The 14,245-nt window shown below is 42.3% G+C and overlaps 1 protein-coding gene across 4 annotated transcripts in view; it reads right to left on the bottom strand.

The window, feature by feature from the left end:
• FOXP1 (forkhead box P1) overlaps positions 1–14,245 on the bottom strand; it is a 512,105-nt gene that overhangs the window by 385,857 nt on the left and 112,003 nt on the right. For all 4 annotated transcript variants that reach the window (XM_040492170.1, XM_040492176.1, XM_040492172.1 and 1 more), the window contains exon 2: positions 2,036–2,132. The gene's annotated coding sequence lies outside the window, so the exon portion shown is untranslated. The remainder of the gene's footprint in view (positions 1–2,035; positions 2,133–14,245) is intronic.

Genomic DNA, 14,245 nt, shown 5'->3' with positions numbered 1-14,245 from the left:
ATAAGCTTAAATTCAAACATGTAAAATTCAAATTAGAGATTATACACACAAGTCAATGGATGACAGAAGACATTCACCGAAAAGAAACAAAAATTAAACCTGTAAGAAAAATTCACATTGTGGGTTTGTAGAAGTAATTACAATTGCGGTTCAGTAAGCAATGACCTTTCTCTTCCTTACTAGGAGAACAGGGAATTTATCTGGACATCAAATTTCTCAAGTCTAAGGATACACTTCCCTTATGTCCTTAATGTTAGGGGTTGTTAAAAGGCTTAAGTGGAAGTCATTAAGACTTCATGGAAAATTGTGTAAAGAGGCCTGCTTCAGCGGAGAGGCTAATTTTCTCATTCCTTGCATTTCTGCCTCTCTTCAGGATGTAGAGGCAATGGCTGGAAAGCCAGCAGCCATCATGTGAGCTTGAAAACAAAACAACCCTTGAACAGGCAGGCGGAGCAGAAAGACAGCACTAACTGCTCTCCTCCAGATACCTTTTATCAGACAGAATATGCAATAACGTTTTTAAACTTAGATGCATCTCTGCTACTAGAAAACAATTCTTAAATGGTATGATGATATGAAAACATGTCTGAAGACGATCCCGTTTTTCCTCTCAGGAAAAAAATGAGAAAATTCATGAATTGGAATTGTGATTCACCAAGCTGTTTAAGTATGACTTTCCCTCTTAATTACAACCACGAGTCCAGGAAGCATATCTGCCGAACCAGTCTCTATGTTGTGACATGCAACACTTGTGAAATTCAAACATAGCTGGAGACATCCAAAGCATTATTGTTTATTAAGGACCTTATTAAAGGTGGAAGATCTTAAACCACTTTCAGAATCTGATGATTAAAAGAAATTTAATCGTTGTTCATTGGCATTTGATCTTCAGCCTGCCATAATCTACCCATAGATCCCTTCATCCATATTTGATACTCAAGAGACATTTCAACAGCTTGTCCATCAACTGCAGAGGGGAAGGAACGTACAGGAAAACCACATTACTTAGAAAATAAAAGAGCTTTCCCCCACACTCATTTAGCTCATGAAAGCCCAATATGATTAAAAGGGTGAAGAAGGCAGACTCCACTACGTGAACCAGAATGACTGTAGAGAGCCATCCATTATATTTGTAAGGAGTTTCGAAATTTTCAAAGTGCTTTCATCTACATTATATCTTGTTTCATCCTTAAAACTACACCCTGTGTGGTAGGAAGGGCAGGTGTTTTTTTTTATTATTATTATTCTCGTTTCTTCTTTTTTTTTTTTTTTTTAATTTTTTTTTTTCAACGTTTTATTTATTTTTGGGACAGAGAGAGACAGAGCATGAACGGGGGAGGGGCAGAGAGAGAGGGAGACACAGAATCAGAAACAGGCTCCAGGCTCTGAGCCATCAGCCCAGAGCCTGACGCGGGGCTCGAACTCACGGACCGCGAGATCGTGACCTGGCTGAAGTCGGACGCTTAACCGACTGCGCCACCCAGGCGCCCCTCTCGTTTCTTCTTGATAAATGGTTTGCTCGAGATCAGAGGAACCGCTACCCAGGGAGGTATCCTCCCTACCTTTTTTGATGCTTAGGTGAGGGGTCAGCAAACTACAGCCTTTGGGCCGAATACGGCCCAGTGGCTGTTTCTGGAAACAGTTTCACTGAACCAGTCAAACCCATTTGTGTACATATTGTGCATGGATGATTGGGATGGCACATCGGGAGAGTTGACCACAAAGTTGCAACAGCGACTGTGTGGCCCACGAGGCTGCCAATGCTTATCATCTGGCTGTTTTAGAGACAAAATCTGCACTCCCTGTATCCGATCACCTTTCCACGAATATGATCCAGGTTACAGATCCTACTCTTGTAAGCCAGAAAGCTAGCCTGGAGGACAACAAACTTATTATTGCTGGCTGTAGAATTCTGGCTTAATAATGACTCATTCCATTACCTTCTGAGAAATTACCACATGTTCTGCGGGGCCGCCTGCAAAGATGGACCCCAATTCTTAAGCGGGATGCAACAGTAGTAATGTTTGCCACTTACCCTGAGCTTCTAACGAGTCTCACAGCCATAAAAAGCTGGGGGGGTCACTGGTTGGAGGCAGGCATAATGCCACAGGACTGCAACACACGGAGGGACACTGAAAGCAGAGAGAAGAGGAGAGGTTTAACTGAAGAGTCCCAACTTTTTTTTAATGTGTATTTATTTTTGAGAGAGGGAGGGAGAGACAGAGCATGAGCAGGGGAGGGGCACAGAGAGAGGGAGACACAGAATCCGAAGCAGGCTCCAGGCTCCGAGCTGTCAGCACAGAGACCTACGCGGGGCTTGAACTCACTAACAGTGAGGTCATGACCTGAGCTGAAATCTGACGCCGAACCTACTGAGCCACCCAGGTGCCCCGATTGTGATGCTTCAAAAGCCAGGCATTCACAGGAGCCTCGGGTATTCCTTGAGGACACGCGACTTTAACATCCAATATGCGGTCATGTATCTAAGCGTCTATTTTACCTTTCCCCTTACAGAATCGGCGTTTCATTTGCTCATACGCTGAATTCAGTATCAGAGAACACAGGAGAAGGAAGCAAAATGGTATGCAGCTGGGGAAACTGTCACCTGTGAAGGCACTGACATTTACTTACAAGGAAGGGTTCCTCTAACGCCCGTCCTCTTTTATTGTTTAGGATAAATTCTCATAATGAGCGCGTTAACCTATCCTGAGAAACAAGGGCCAGGTAGATCCCTGAGTCCAAATGTGGATTCTGCCTTGGGTTTGAGTCTTTCAGTCTCTCCCAATGCATCTAAGCAGAAACGGCAAGTGGAAATAAATATATGTGGGCACACATGCACACAAGCACCCTGTTTAGGAAAACAAACAAAAAAAAAAGGACAAGCTATCTCGCCTGGCAGCCAAACACCAAACCTTACTTGCCGCAGCTCATGGCTCTTTTTCTAGCTGCATTTCAAATGCACAACAGGGAGGCCGTGACACGGCCTCCTCATGGCAACAGCCAGCCTGTGTATGTGCACACGGGTGGAGGCTGTGAGCTTTCACGGCTTGGTGAGGTTATTAGTAGAACATTGACCGAGTCCAATTCCAAGTAAGCTGAAATTGCTGACAGATAAGTCAACTCATCCTCAAGCAGTTTCAGAGAGATTTTATGAATAGCAGCCGGTAGCAAGGTTTTGCACGCCAGGCCTTTTCTGCATAGATCCTGGGGACGATAATGCCACCTATGCAGCCCTCAAGGTGACAGGAGCCACCGTAACACGGGGGACCGGAACTCCAGAATGAGTAGAAAGCCTGAGATCCGCCGCGTGCACGTGTGCCGTTCTCTCCCAACAGCCAACTCAGACAAAAATCCACGAGCGACACGTCTTCTAAGTCTCATCAGAGAAGTTGAAACTGAAAAGGAGGTGTATGAAGTTCTCGTGATTTGAATAGTCACGTCGTAGCTCCGGAAACTATGTGGGCTGTCTGTCTACCAGAGCTCGGAAGAGGGTTAAGGGCTGGTGTTCTCAGTGAGCGCCTCTTCTTGGTAAGAGATGAACTCAGGCCAGATGGGTCCACGTGACGTGTCCTAGGTATGCACTGCCTACGTGAGTATAAACCGTTTGCCAAATGTATCACGGCTTAAGCATCTTCCTTCTTCGATGAATTGAACATGCTGCGTTAGCAACCTCGCTCTTCAACGAGGCAGCTTAAGTGCAGGGTAAGAACGCATCAAAAATATTTTTAAAGATGATTTCAGTTGGCAAAGGCTGTAATCGTTCAAACTTAATTGGTGAACTCATTAATGAGCAACTGCCACCACAAGAAAGAGGGCCATTGTCATCGACTTATCAGAGCAATGAGATAACGAAGTTAATTACATTGTTTTCAGGGGGTTTACACTTGCTTCCTTTTAAAGTCTACATTTCCCAAACATTTGTTCTGACACTCCATGTGTTTTGCTCCCCTTTTTAAAAAAAACCTATCAGCCGTGGGCTCCTCAAGGAAAAGTCGGCAGATCACAGCCCTAACATCAGGGCAAAGCAACTGGAAAACTTTTCTACCCTTTATTATCTACTTGTAAAATGTTATAAGCCTGTAAACTAGTTAATTTATGAGCCGTGTTAATAATTTGCTCACACTCGATCGCAGGTTTCGCAAACACCGTTTCCAGGGATGGAGGCGGATAATTTGTGGGTCCGGCTTCTCTCCTAAGGGGACACTAACTAATTTGACACAGTAACATGACATAGATGGTGGGGCACACTAATGACCACACTCCAAGATGTGGCTGTCAGCCTGTCGCTCCAGTGAGAAGCAGCTCGCCTTCGCTGCTGCTCAGTACACGATGCTCAACTAATTATTCAGACAGGGACATTAATGAGAACCCTCGTGTTTATTTCCAACATACTAACCAGCGCTTAGCTTCCATTTGTCTGATATGGTCACTGATAAAATGGGTTTCATGAATAGTAAATGTGAACTCCAATACAACAAAGAAGCACTGGAGAAAACGGAATAGCTGACTGGAAAACTATCCTTGTCGACTCGAGTTGTTTTCTGCCTCAAATGTCGCCAACGACAAAGTGACAGGTACTAGGAAAGGCCAGGAGTACCAGGGTAGCTAAAAGGAATATTTTTAACCACATACGTCCAGGTACAATCCTGACTTTTGACCGAAGCCACTGGATTGCAATATGGTCAAGAGCAACTTCGATCTGAAATAAATTTCACTAAATTTATGACACTGAATACATTTTTTTGGAAGTTGTTTTTACATGGAATGACCAAAAAGTTTATTAGCTTATATGTGCTTTTTCAACATTAGAAAAGTTTGATCTTTGGTGAAACTACCTCAAATGCGATCTTTACAAACATCACTAAATGCAACCCTCGGTTTTTTGTTTGTTTGTTTGTTTGTTTGTTTGTTTTAAATCTATTGGGAAACCGTACCTACTGAGAGTTTTTTCAGAAGTGTTCTTCAACATCCTCTTATACATCCTATTTCTAGGCTACTAAACCTTGCAATCAAGTTCTTTCTACTTTACATTAAATTTCTATTTGGGTATGATAAATGTCCTTCATTTTGTGGTTATTATATTCCTAAAATATTCATACAATCATAATTTAAAATGAGTAACTTTAAAAAAAGGTATGCTTCTATCTACTAGAGGTACTGAAGAACTGAAAACACTCCTGATGTGGCTCATTGGAAGACGTACACTTTGAATTAAGTAACAGTGGTAGTATTTCAACAAATGTTCCCTGTGGCATCTTGATAAGGAATTCTACTCAATACTATGTATGACTTCTGATTTTATAGAACAGCAAAATAAGTAGGAGTCCACATAGATCTCTTTGGGAATGAAAATGTCATTGAGTGTAAAATTTGAAGAAGTACGTATTTCTAAACTTACAATAGACCTGTGATTTTAAAAAGTCAAAATACATAAATCGCACCTAACATGTGAGAAGCAGATTCAGATTCCAGGCTAAGTTTTAAACATGTTTTTAAACCAGTATACAGATTCACTCTCTCATGGGCACTACTGTCTCCAAATGATGCTATTTCCAGGGGTACCTGACCTGTTAACAGATTCTCAGATTATTGGTATCTGTGCAGTTTAAATATGGCTAAGTATTCATCCTCCATAATAACCTAAAAAGGTATGGCCAGTGTGTGGCACAGACCAGCTAGATGCCAATCAATTCATTTCTTCTTCCTGGATGCAGAGGAGGGATGTATTTCCCAGCTTCCTTTGCTGTTAGGTGGGGCCTTGTGACTAAGTTCTGGTGAAATAGATCAAAGTGGGTATGTTACTTTCATTCTGACCCTGAAGTTTCCTGAACATCACTAATGTCCTCCCTCCTCCCTTAACTGTGCACCCAGAACTCCAGTGGAGAACTCCCAGTTCCTGCAGATGGTGGAGTCAGTGGATGGTATTTGCCAAGGGCCCAGAAACACAATCGAGAGCCACCACCCCTGTCCCTCACCAGCCAGCACCAGCCTGAGCTGCTTAGGAAATAAAACTGCACCAAGTTAAGGCTCTGAGATTCAGGAATGTTTGTTATAACTACCGGCATCTCTTAACCTGAATAAATAGAGCTTTCTAATTTCTCCCTGGCTCCCAAATCATACTTGAATCTCCAGGCCACTAAACCTAAACAGAAGCATGGTAAATCTGGAAAAATTCCAAACTTTTGCTGTGATTATTTGCTCCTCTAATTAAGCTATGAACAGAAAATGCATCAGGTGTACGTAGCTTTCCTTCTTAATCTCACAGCCCTGTCAGGAAGTCTGATCCCATTTTATAGATGCGAATACCAAGCCTCTAAGAAGTGAAATACAAGCAAACAGTGCAAATGTATACCCAGTTGACGTTTTCCTAATTGAATGCCTCTTGCCTTTTAATATCTAAATTTTATAGAAAATACTTATTTCTAAAGCAAACATTTTTAGCTCTTGCTTATAAAAGAAAAAGTTCTATGACCTTCTCCAAAATTAAATAGAACATTTTTAATGAAATGTGTGAGGGGAAGTGTCAAGTTACAATATAATTGGTATTGTGTCAGAAACTTCTGTAGAGGTTTTGAAAAGGGAGCAACAAAGGGGATGCGTCTCAGATGTTCTTGGTGAAAAGAAAAAGCCATATTTAAAACATGTACATATTGTTATGCTGAGATCACAGTGTTTGGTAATCAGTGTTTTACATATTTTTATATTTTTAATGTGATAGTAGAGATAGATAGATAGATAGATAGATAGATAGATAGAGAGAGAGAGAGATACGGCATTTGCTATGCTTTCGTCATATTTTAGAGTAAGGATTGACAAGCTTTTTCTGTAAAGGGCCAGAGCGTGAATACTTTAGACTAAATTGCTAGAAGTTCTCTATTGCAACTACTCAACAAAGTCCTTGTAATAAGAAAGTAACCACAGTAACACAAATAGGTATTGTGTTCTGAGAAAACTTTATTTGCAAAAACAGGTACTGGTCCTGAGAGCTGTATTCGGCCATCTCCTGTTTTAGAAAATTGATTGGTGGGGGAGGGAGTTTGCATACGGACACCTAACATTATGATTTCTCCTACATAAAATAATGGGAAATAGTCTTGGGCTAGCATTTTCACCCACGGCATCTGATCGCCTTCCTTTGCCCAAGTTTCAAGGGATAGGTGGATGGCCGTGCTCAGTCTCCATGTGAGTTCTAACCCTGCGGTTCATTCTTCCCTATAAGTTGTACACCTGTCAAAGGGCTCACTGCCCGTACAAGGCTCTTACAGGCATCCCATGCCTTTTAAGCAAAATCCAAGTACTTCTGTGACAAGAAGAAAAAGCTGACGGTTCTGCCCAACCGGCTGAGTCAAGTCTCTGCATTTAGGTAATGCAGACAACAGCTACCTTAGAGTGACCTTATATTAAGGACTTCTTGACAATAGTAAAAGAAAGCAAAATAAATAATACGTAGACTGGAAAGGTCACTAGGGGAATGAGTGCTAGGAGCAAGAAATGACACCTCTAAAGTTTCCAAATTAGGCACGAAGTCTTCCCAAATTAGAATCGAACACTTTTCCTGGTTATACAGGATGTACCTTGTTAACCAGCTTCAGAATAGGAGCTACGTGTCCAATGATAAAAAACAAAAAAACAAAAAACAAAAAACAGAGATAATGTATCAAATGTATTGCCTTATTATTCTCTTAAGAATGTAAGGTTGTAACAAGGTTTTAGTTCAGCCTTTGTTTTTGTTTTGTGTTTGTTTGTTTGTTTGTTTTTTGGGGTTTTTTTGGATGACAGAGTTCAGAGACACTCACAGAGACACGCTTTTTTAAAAAATCTCGGTTCCCCATTAATGTTTTATTGTAAGACTGAAGTGTGCAAGGTGGCTTTAGACATAAATGGACAAATTTTATGAATCTGTTTTACCTAAAATGTCAGTAACAACAGAACAAAAGCCAGTAAATGATAGACCAGTCTGACAAAGAACATTTTAGAGTCACTAAAAATGATAGTGGAAACAGAGAAATGTGTGCAAACGCTTGCTGTAATGTGATATGAAACAAGCAAGATAGAAAAACTGTACCAACTATATAAAAGTAGGTGTCAATAACGAAACAAGAAAAAAACAGTAAAACTAACAGTTGTGCCCTGGAGGAAATGGGACTAGGTGAGATTTTTTCTTCAGAATTTTTGTATGTTTGGTATTCAAAAACAGGCAATATCGAAAATATCGGTTATAAACGAATCTGAAAAAGTTCTCTGAACTTCAAAAAGAAACATCTGTTTTACATTTATACTCATTTATCAGTGGCTTCTGATTGGCTTTTTTTCAGACCAGAAGTATCTTGAGAGCAGAGATTTGTGTTATCTCTCATGTCCCAAACATAGGGTTTATAGCCCCTTACGCACTCAATTCAGATTCCTTGAATCAACTGAATGGTCTTACTTAAGTCCTTCCCATGGGATTACACGAGTAAATTAAATTTTTATACTTGGGCCCTTAAAAATATGTAAATAATTTTCTTTAAAGAAGTTGACTGCTTGTGGATCACAGCTGTCAGTAAACTGCCTGCTACATAATGACACTTTCTCCCCTCTCCTTTTGCCATGACGACACACGACAACTTGTCTTTTAATAACTTAAAACAATTCCGAGTCATTTGCTCATTAAATGCAAAATACATCTTGATCACCAAGCCTGGCATTTCATAAATATTTACCCCAAATGCACTGCCTGCTTTGCAGCTGCGACGGTAGGCTCCTGATTGACAAGTAACTTCTGGGCAGAAAAAGGGAGACCTCTCCCTCACGTCAGCGGGGAGAAGGGCACCGTGCTGTGTTCACACTCACTCTCCTGTGGAGGCTCTTCTCCCAACGGCCAAAAAACACACAGCAAGTGGGATCAACCTTTACTGTTTTCTCTCTCTCCATCCATCTCTCTCTCAGACAGGAAGATACGCACATGCACACACACACACGCAAGCATATCCACCCTGCACAAACTCCCTGCTTGCATACTTTCACTGTCTCCCCAGTACTCTGAGAGTAAAGATCAAAACCCTTCCCTTGACCTTTATAATGCCCTCATAATCTGGCTGCTGAAGACCTCTCCACTGGCCCAGCCAAGCTTCTCCCTGAGTTGGAAGGAGAGCAAGAAGGGAGACAGAGGACTAGAAAGATTTCAGCTTCTTTCCTGAGAACCACCATGGTCAGCAAGACAATACGAGAAGAAATACATCTTTACTTAAAAAATAGGGCATCACAAAGTAAATACTTAAGTACGTATTTTCATCACTTAATGTATCATGAAAAATTTCCCCTATCACCTTCTGGGCAAAAATAAACCGAGATCAGTACACACACACAAAATCAAAGTCTTCAAAAGCAACTTTAGTTTTCTCCTTAAAACCTAACTCTCGGTGCATAGGTGCTCTGCCAGCCAATACCAATGGCAAGTGGGGAGGGCTCAGGTGGTCCTCACCACGGGTGAACTCTTTTCTCCAAACCTGTCACCTCCAGTAGGAGAACAGAAAAAGCCACTTGCAGAGCATAAACAGGGCCTGTTATTCAAAAGCCAATCTGTGTATCGTCAGACTGATTTACCACTTGGGATAGAATATTTCATTGGACGGCGCAGGGAAAGCATCCTACGGCCTTGGCTCATCAACAAATCTCCCTGCCCAATCCCAGAGGAAGACGGGCTCTTGGTTGGGATTTAAATGAAAGATATTCTCCTCGTGACATGCCTCTGAGGGCTATCACTCTTCCTGATCTCTGGGAGAACAAGGGTATTTATTGATGAGCAGGCTACAAAAACAGAAGGTGCTATGCTTCTTTTTGATCAAAGCCCAGTGGCTAAAACCAAAGTAACATGTTGTTTGGGACTATCACACGATAACTAATTCCATTTCATTTTCTTCTTCCTGGGGACACAGGCGGATTACACTGCCCAATTTCCCTGGCATTTAGGTTGAGGCCACATGACTGATTCCTGGTCACTCAGATGCGAGTAGAAACAAGGTGCATCACTTACAAGCATGATAAATACAGTTCCTGTCCCCCCAAAACTACGGGGACCCCACATTCCTTGCAGCAAGTGCAGAATGGGGGAGGCTGAGCAGACACACACTGATGTGAAAAGAGCCCCACATACACCTTTATCATGTTAAGCTTCCAAAATGTGTGCGCTGTTAGTCACAGAAGCTACCGGCACCCCACATCCTGCCTAGTACAGTTTACACCCTGTAGCAGCTTTCATTAGGATTTACCTTAAATAAACACTTCATTTGGAGTTTGTCTCCACTCCCCCCATCCGGATCCGTGGTACCATGCCTTATTATTCTGTGTATCCTTCTTTTAGAAAAGACCCACCACTACGTCTTCCAAAACTCTGTTGCTGATAAATGGAGTCACAGATCAGTATCAACGAAGAGAGGAAGCATTCACTTGAGATCTAGGTTTCCAGAACCCAACCGTGGGCCAAACCCTGAGTCTGTAGCTGACATAGGTTGGAAGTGACACCACGAACACCTCTGCCTTCATGAGGCCCACAGTCTACTGGGAAACCAACACAAATGCATGGGAATAACCTAAGAAAAAAATGGGCCCTATGCCCAAGAGTTCAGAAAAGGCTTCAGAGCATAAATTATCTATAAGCTGAAGATACTGAAGGGGAGGAGGACTGAGCCACGTAGCCGAGGCTGGGTGGAGGATGAGGAGAATCTTCCATCGGAGAATCGAATGGAACTCTTGGTCAAAGGAGATGTGAACAAGCACAAACACTGGGCCCCAGAATAATCTTCTGTTTCTACAATGATTTTAAAAACATAACCTGGGAGAAAGAGGACTTCCAAAACAAAAACAAGGCCAAATATATTATTGAGTAATTCAGAAATAAAAAGAATATTATTACCCTTTGCTAGGTGTCTCAACGGTGTAACTTAATACAAAACACTTGTTTTTCTACCACTGACAGGGAGAAAGGAGAGGGGTTATCCACACTGAAATTGCTTTTCTAAATGATCTGAGAAAATTGGAACAAGAGAAACGAGGCAACTCAGTTCACAGACCACAGCAGTACCTCTTAAAAACCCAACCACCTCCTCCTTTATAAATACCGTAGTTAGCCCTCAGAAAAACAAAGTGGGTTTTATTGATTATTTAGCTCCAGAAACCGACTAGGACAGAGCACTAGAACACGGTCAAAGGGGACGTGTTTTTCTTAGCACTGGGTGACCACTTGGCTGTACCTCTTTACTGGGTCCTGTCTTCCGGAGAAAGTCAACAGCGAGTATGGAGAAGTGGAAAGTCCTTTATGGCACTAATACCCTTACCAAGGGGCTCCCCAACCCCTGATGAAGGCTCGAGTCGTCATCAGAATCACCCGAAGGCTTGTTAAAACAGGACTGCTGGACTCTAGCCCCAGAGTTCCTAATTCACTAAAGGCCAGGACCAGTGGAGTGGAGTCTGTCTCCAGTGTGGCCTTTTCCAGGGCTCCTTGACCAACCTCAGGGGACGAGGACTTCATCCTCTCTCCCAGGGAAGTCTATTCCCCAGGAAATACTTGAAGCTCTGCAATCTGTTCTCCAGCGGGCATCCGTGTGGCTCATTCTGACATCTGACTCAGAAATGGCTAACTTGCAGGGCTTTGCATCAGTCTAAGAAGACGACTCAGCCCTTACGCATGCTCCTCAGGACCCTGATTACATCTCCGGCCTCTCCTGATCTCTACCCACACCCGCCCAGCTCCATCCTCACCAGCCCCCGGCTAGCCATGCTGGTCTTCCTCTCCTATACCATGCTCTCATTCCCAACCCTGGGGCTTGGTCCCATCATTCCTCGTAAGTGGACAGTTCTTCCTCCAGCTCTTTGTATATGGAGATCATTCTCAACCCTTACATCTTATGTCTGATGCTTTTCCTGACTGAATGAAACAGCCTTCCCCCAAGGTATGAGCTGTATAAAATTTCCTTTGTGTATTTTCATTATGTGGAAATAATTTGCCTCCCCTGCCTCCCTCTACTTGAAGGGAAACTCCAGGAAAGCAGGGGTCTGTTCTGTGTCCCTTCTCACTAGGTACCCATATCCCTCACCAATGACTGTCACACAGTAGGCACTCAAGGGAGGTCTGCCGGATGCCTGAATGACTAAATCAAATTAGCCTATACTATCCTTCATTCAAAAAGAAAAAAAAAAAAAAACTAAGGAGAAAGTAAAACCCAGTAACTCTCAGCTATGACATAATGAGCTGCAGAGCCCAAAGGGATTCGAAATGCACAAGACAGACTGAAGTTACAGGAATAAAGCCTCTAAGCCGGCATTTCAGGCATCAGGAAATGAGGTGGAGGCAGGGTATAGGAGATCCTCGTACAGCTCAAACCACCTCAAGACGCCCACCGTCTCCTACCAGCCATTTCACAGAATTTCTGCAAGTTGTATCCCTAACCCTCGACGTCTTGAACTTCTCTTTAAAGTCACCTCACTCCTGCTGCAGGTGCAAGGGCAGCAGAGTAGTAAACTTTTTTTTGCAAGCTGAGCTCCTCCACCCTGGATGACTCTGAAAAACCACTTGTAAGTAGTATATGTTAACCACAGTTCGTAATTTTGTCACAGGTGTTTGACTAAAAAGGGGACAAAGCCTTTTAAGTGAGTCTGCCTCTATTATGTCATTGTGTATATTCCACGCCACACCTAAAAGCTAACAAAATCCTTTCTTTCTACGCCATGGCAACCAGAAGAGGGAACGCTGCATAATTTTGCTAGGGGCATCCTATATGCTCAAAAACGTTCACGCCTTTACAAAAAAAAAAAAAAAAAAAAAAACAACAACATGTTAAAGTAGAATTTTAACACAACTTGTCATAAAAGCTGATACGAGTACACTAGAGAGGAAATCGAATGACAGGAGTTGTACCTGGCAGTTCAACAAAACACAGGATAAATACTCTTCCTGACGCAGCCAAAGCATTGGTTAGAAGTTCAAACAAGGGAGATGCAGTGAATGAATATTCAAAGTGTACCATACCAAACGATTTTTCTAGAATTATTTTTAAAAAAATCATTAAAATGCGCTAAACTCTGTAGCAGCCTGGTGGGGTGAAATCAGTGCCAATTCTGGTTCTGACACTAATTCACTTATTGTGTGGTCTTAGAAAAGTCACTCCCTCTCTCTGAAACCCACAAGGAGAAGTCTGATGCATTCAATTATTTCAAAGGCTGCTTCCAGTCCACACGCGCTTGGCGTCCATGAATGTTTCTGGGCTTGCCTCTTGCATGGACAAAGAAAAGGCGAGCTCACCTCCACCTGGCTCATTATGAAACAAACACGTGGGAACAGCCATCCTTTGTGGGAAGCTAAGGAGCAGGGTGGCTCTACCCTGGTTTATTGTATCTGTTCAAATAAAGTTATGTTTCCATGTACTGCAGGAGGGTGAGTTGATGTAGTAATTACCTGTTACTCTTGACAAGTAAGGTAATTAATGTAGCAAAATACCACTGCAATGTGTGTAAATTTAGACCACCATAATTAAAGCACCCGTCTGTTCAACAAACTGTTCAATTAAGAAAAAATATTGATGGTGTACATTTTTTGAAATTAGAAAACGTATGGAATGAATGAATCTCCCTTGGTTGACATCCATTTCCAGAACGCTTTCTCAGCAGGGAGCATCCATAAAGGGTTATAACGGAGTAACTTCCACTAAAACACAGAAGTATTTTTGTACATAGGCTATTAAGATAAGACTCTCTTTTGAAAGTATTGATTTAGCGTTCTCGTTCCAGAAAACCTGTCAGAAAATGAGCTCAAGGACTATCTGAACCCTAAAACTACAGCCAAGGAGAAGAAGAGCTGCAACGTTATGATGGCACAATCAAGTGACGGGGCTGTTCTCCACTACCACAACTTGAAAGTACCATCATCTCCTTGCCAAGGGCAAATAAAATTAATGTAACTTCTCTGGTACTCCTTGATCAGAGAGAGAGTGGTATCAAACTTGGCTTCGTATGCTTTTATTCTGGTTTTTGCCCCTGCCTACCAGTCATCTTCAGACCAAAGGCTAGCAGGTTGAATAAGAGGGCTACTTGGTCCTTCACTTGAAGCAGGATTTCCGTCCTTGCTAATCTGCTTTCGAAAAATTCTAGCCACATTGAGTGGCTAAACCAGACCAGAACTAAACTAAAACTAAACCATATCCCCAAAACTAAACCAGACCTGCCGTAAGAGAGAAAAAGAATCCATCAGTGACCAGATCAGGGGAAAAGG

This window comes from Herpailurus yagouaroundi, unplaced genomic scaffold (genome assembly GCF_014898765.1).
Source record: "Herpailurus yagouaroundi ecotype Mexico unplaced genomic scaffold, PumYag 183, whole genome shotgun sequence".
NCBI classification, from domain to species: Eukaryota; Metazoa; Chordata; class Mammalia; order Carnivora; family Felidae; genus Herpailurus; species Herpailurus yagouaroundi.
Note: the sequence above shows the minus strand (reverse complement) of the source record. Positions and strands in the feature narration are given on the sequence as shown.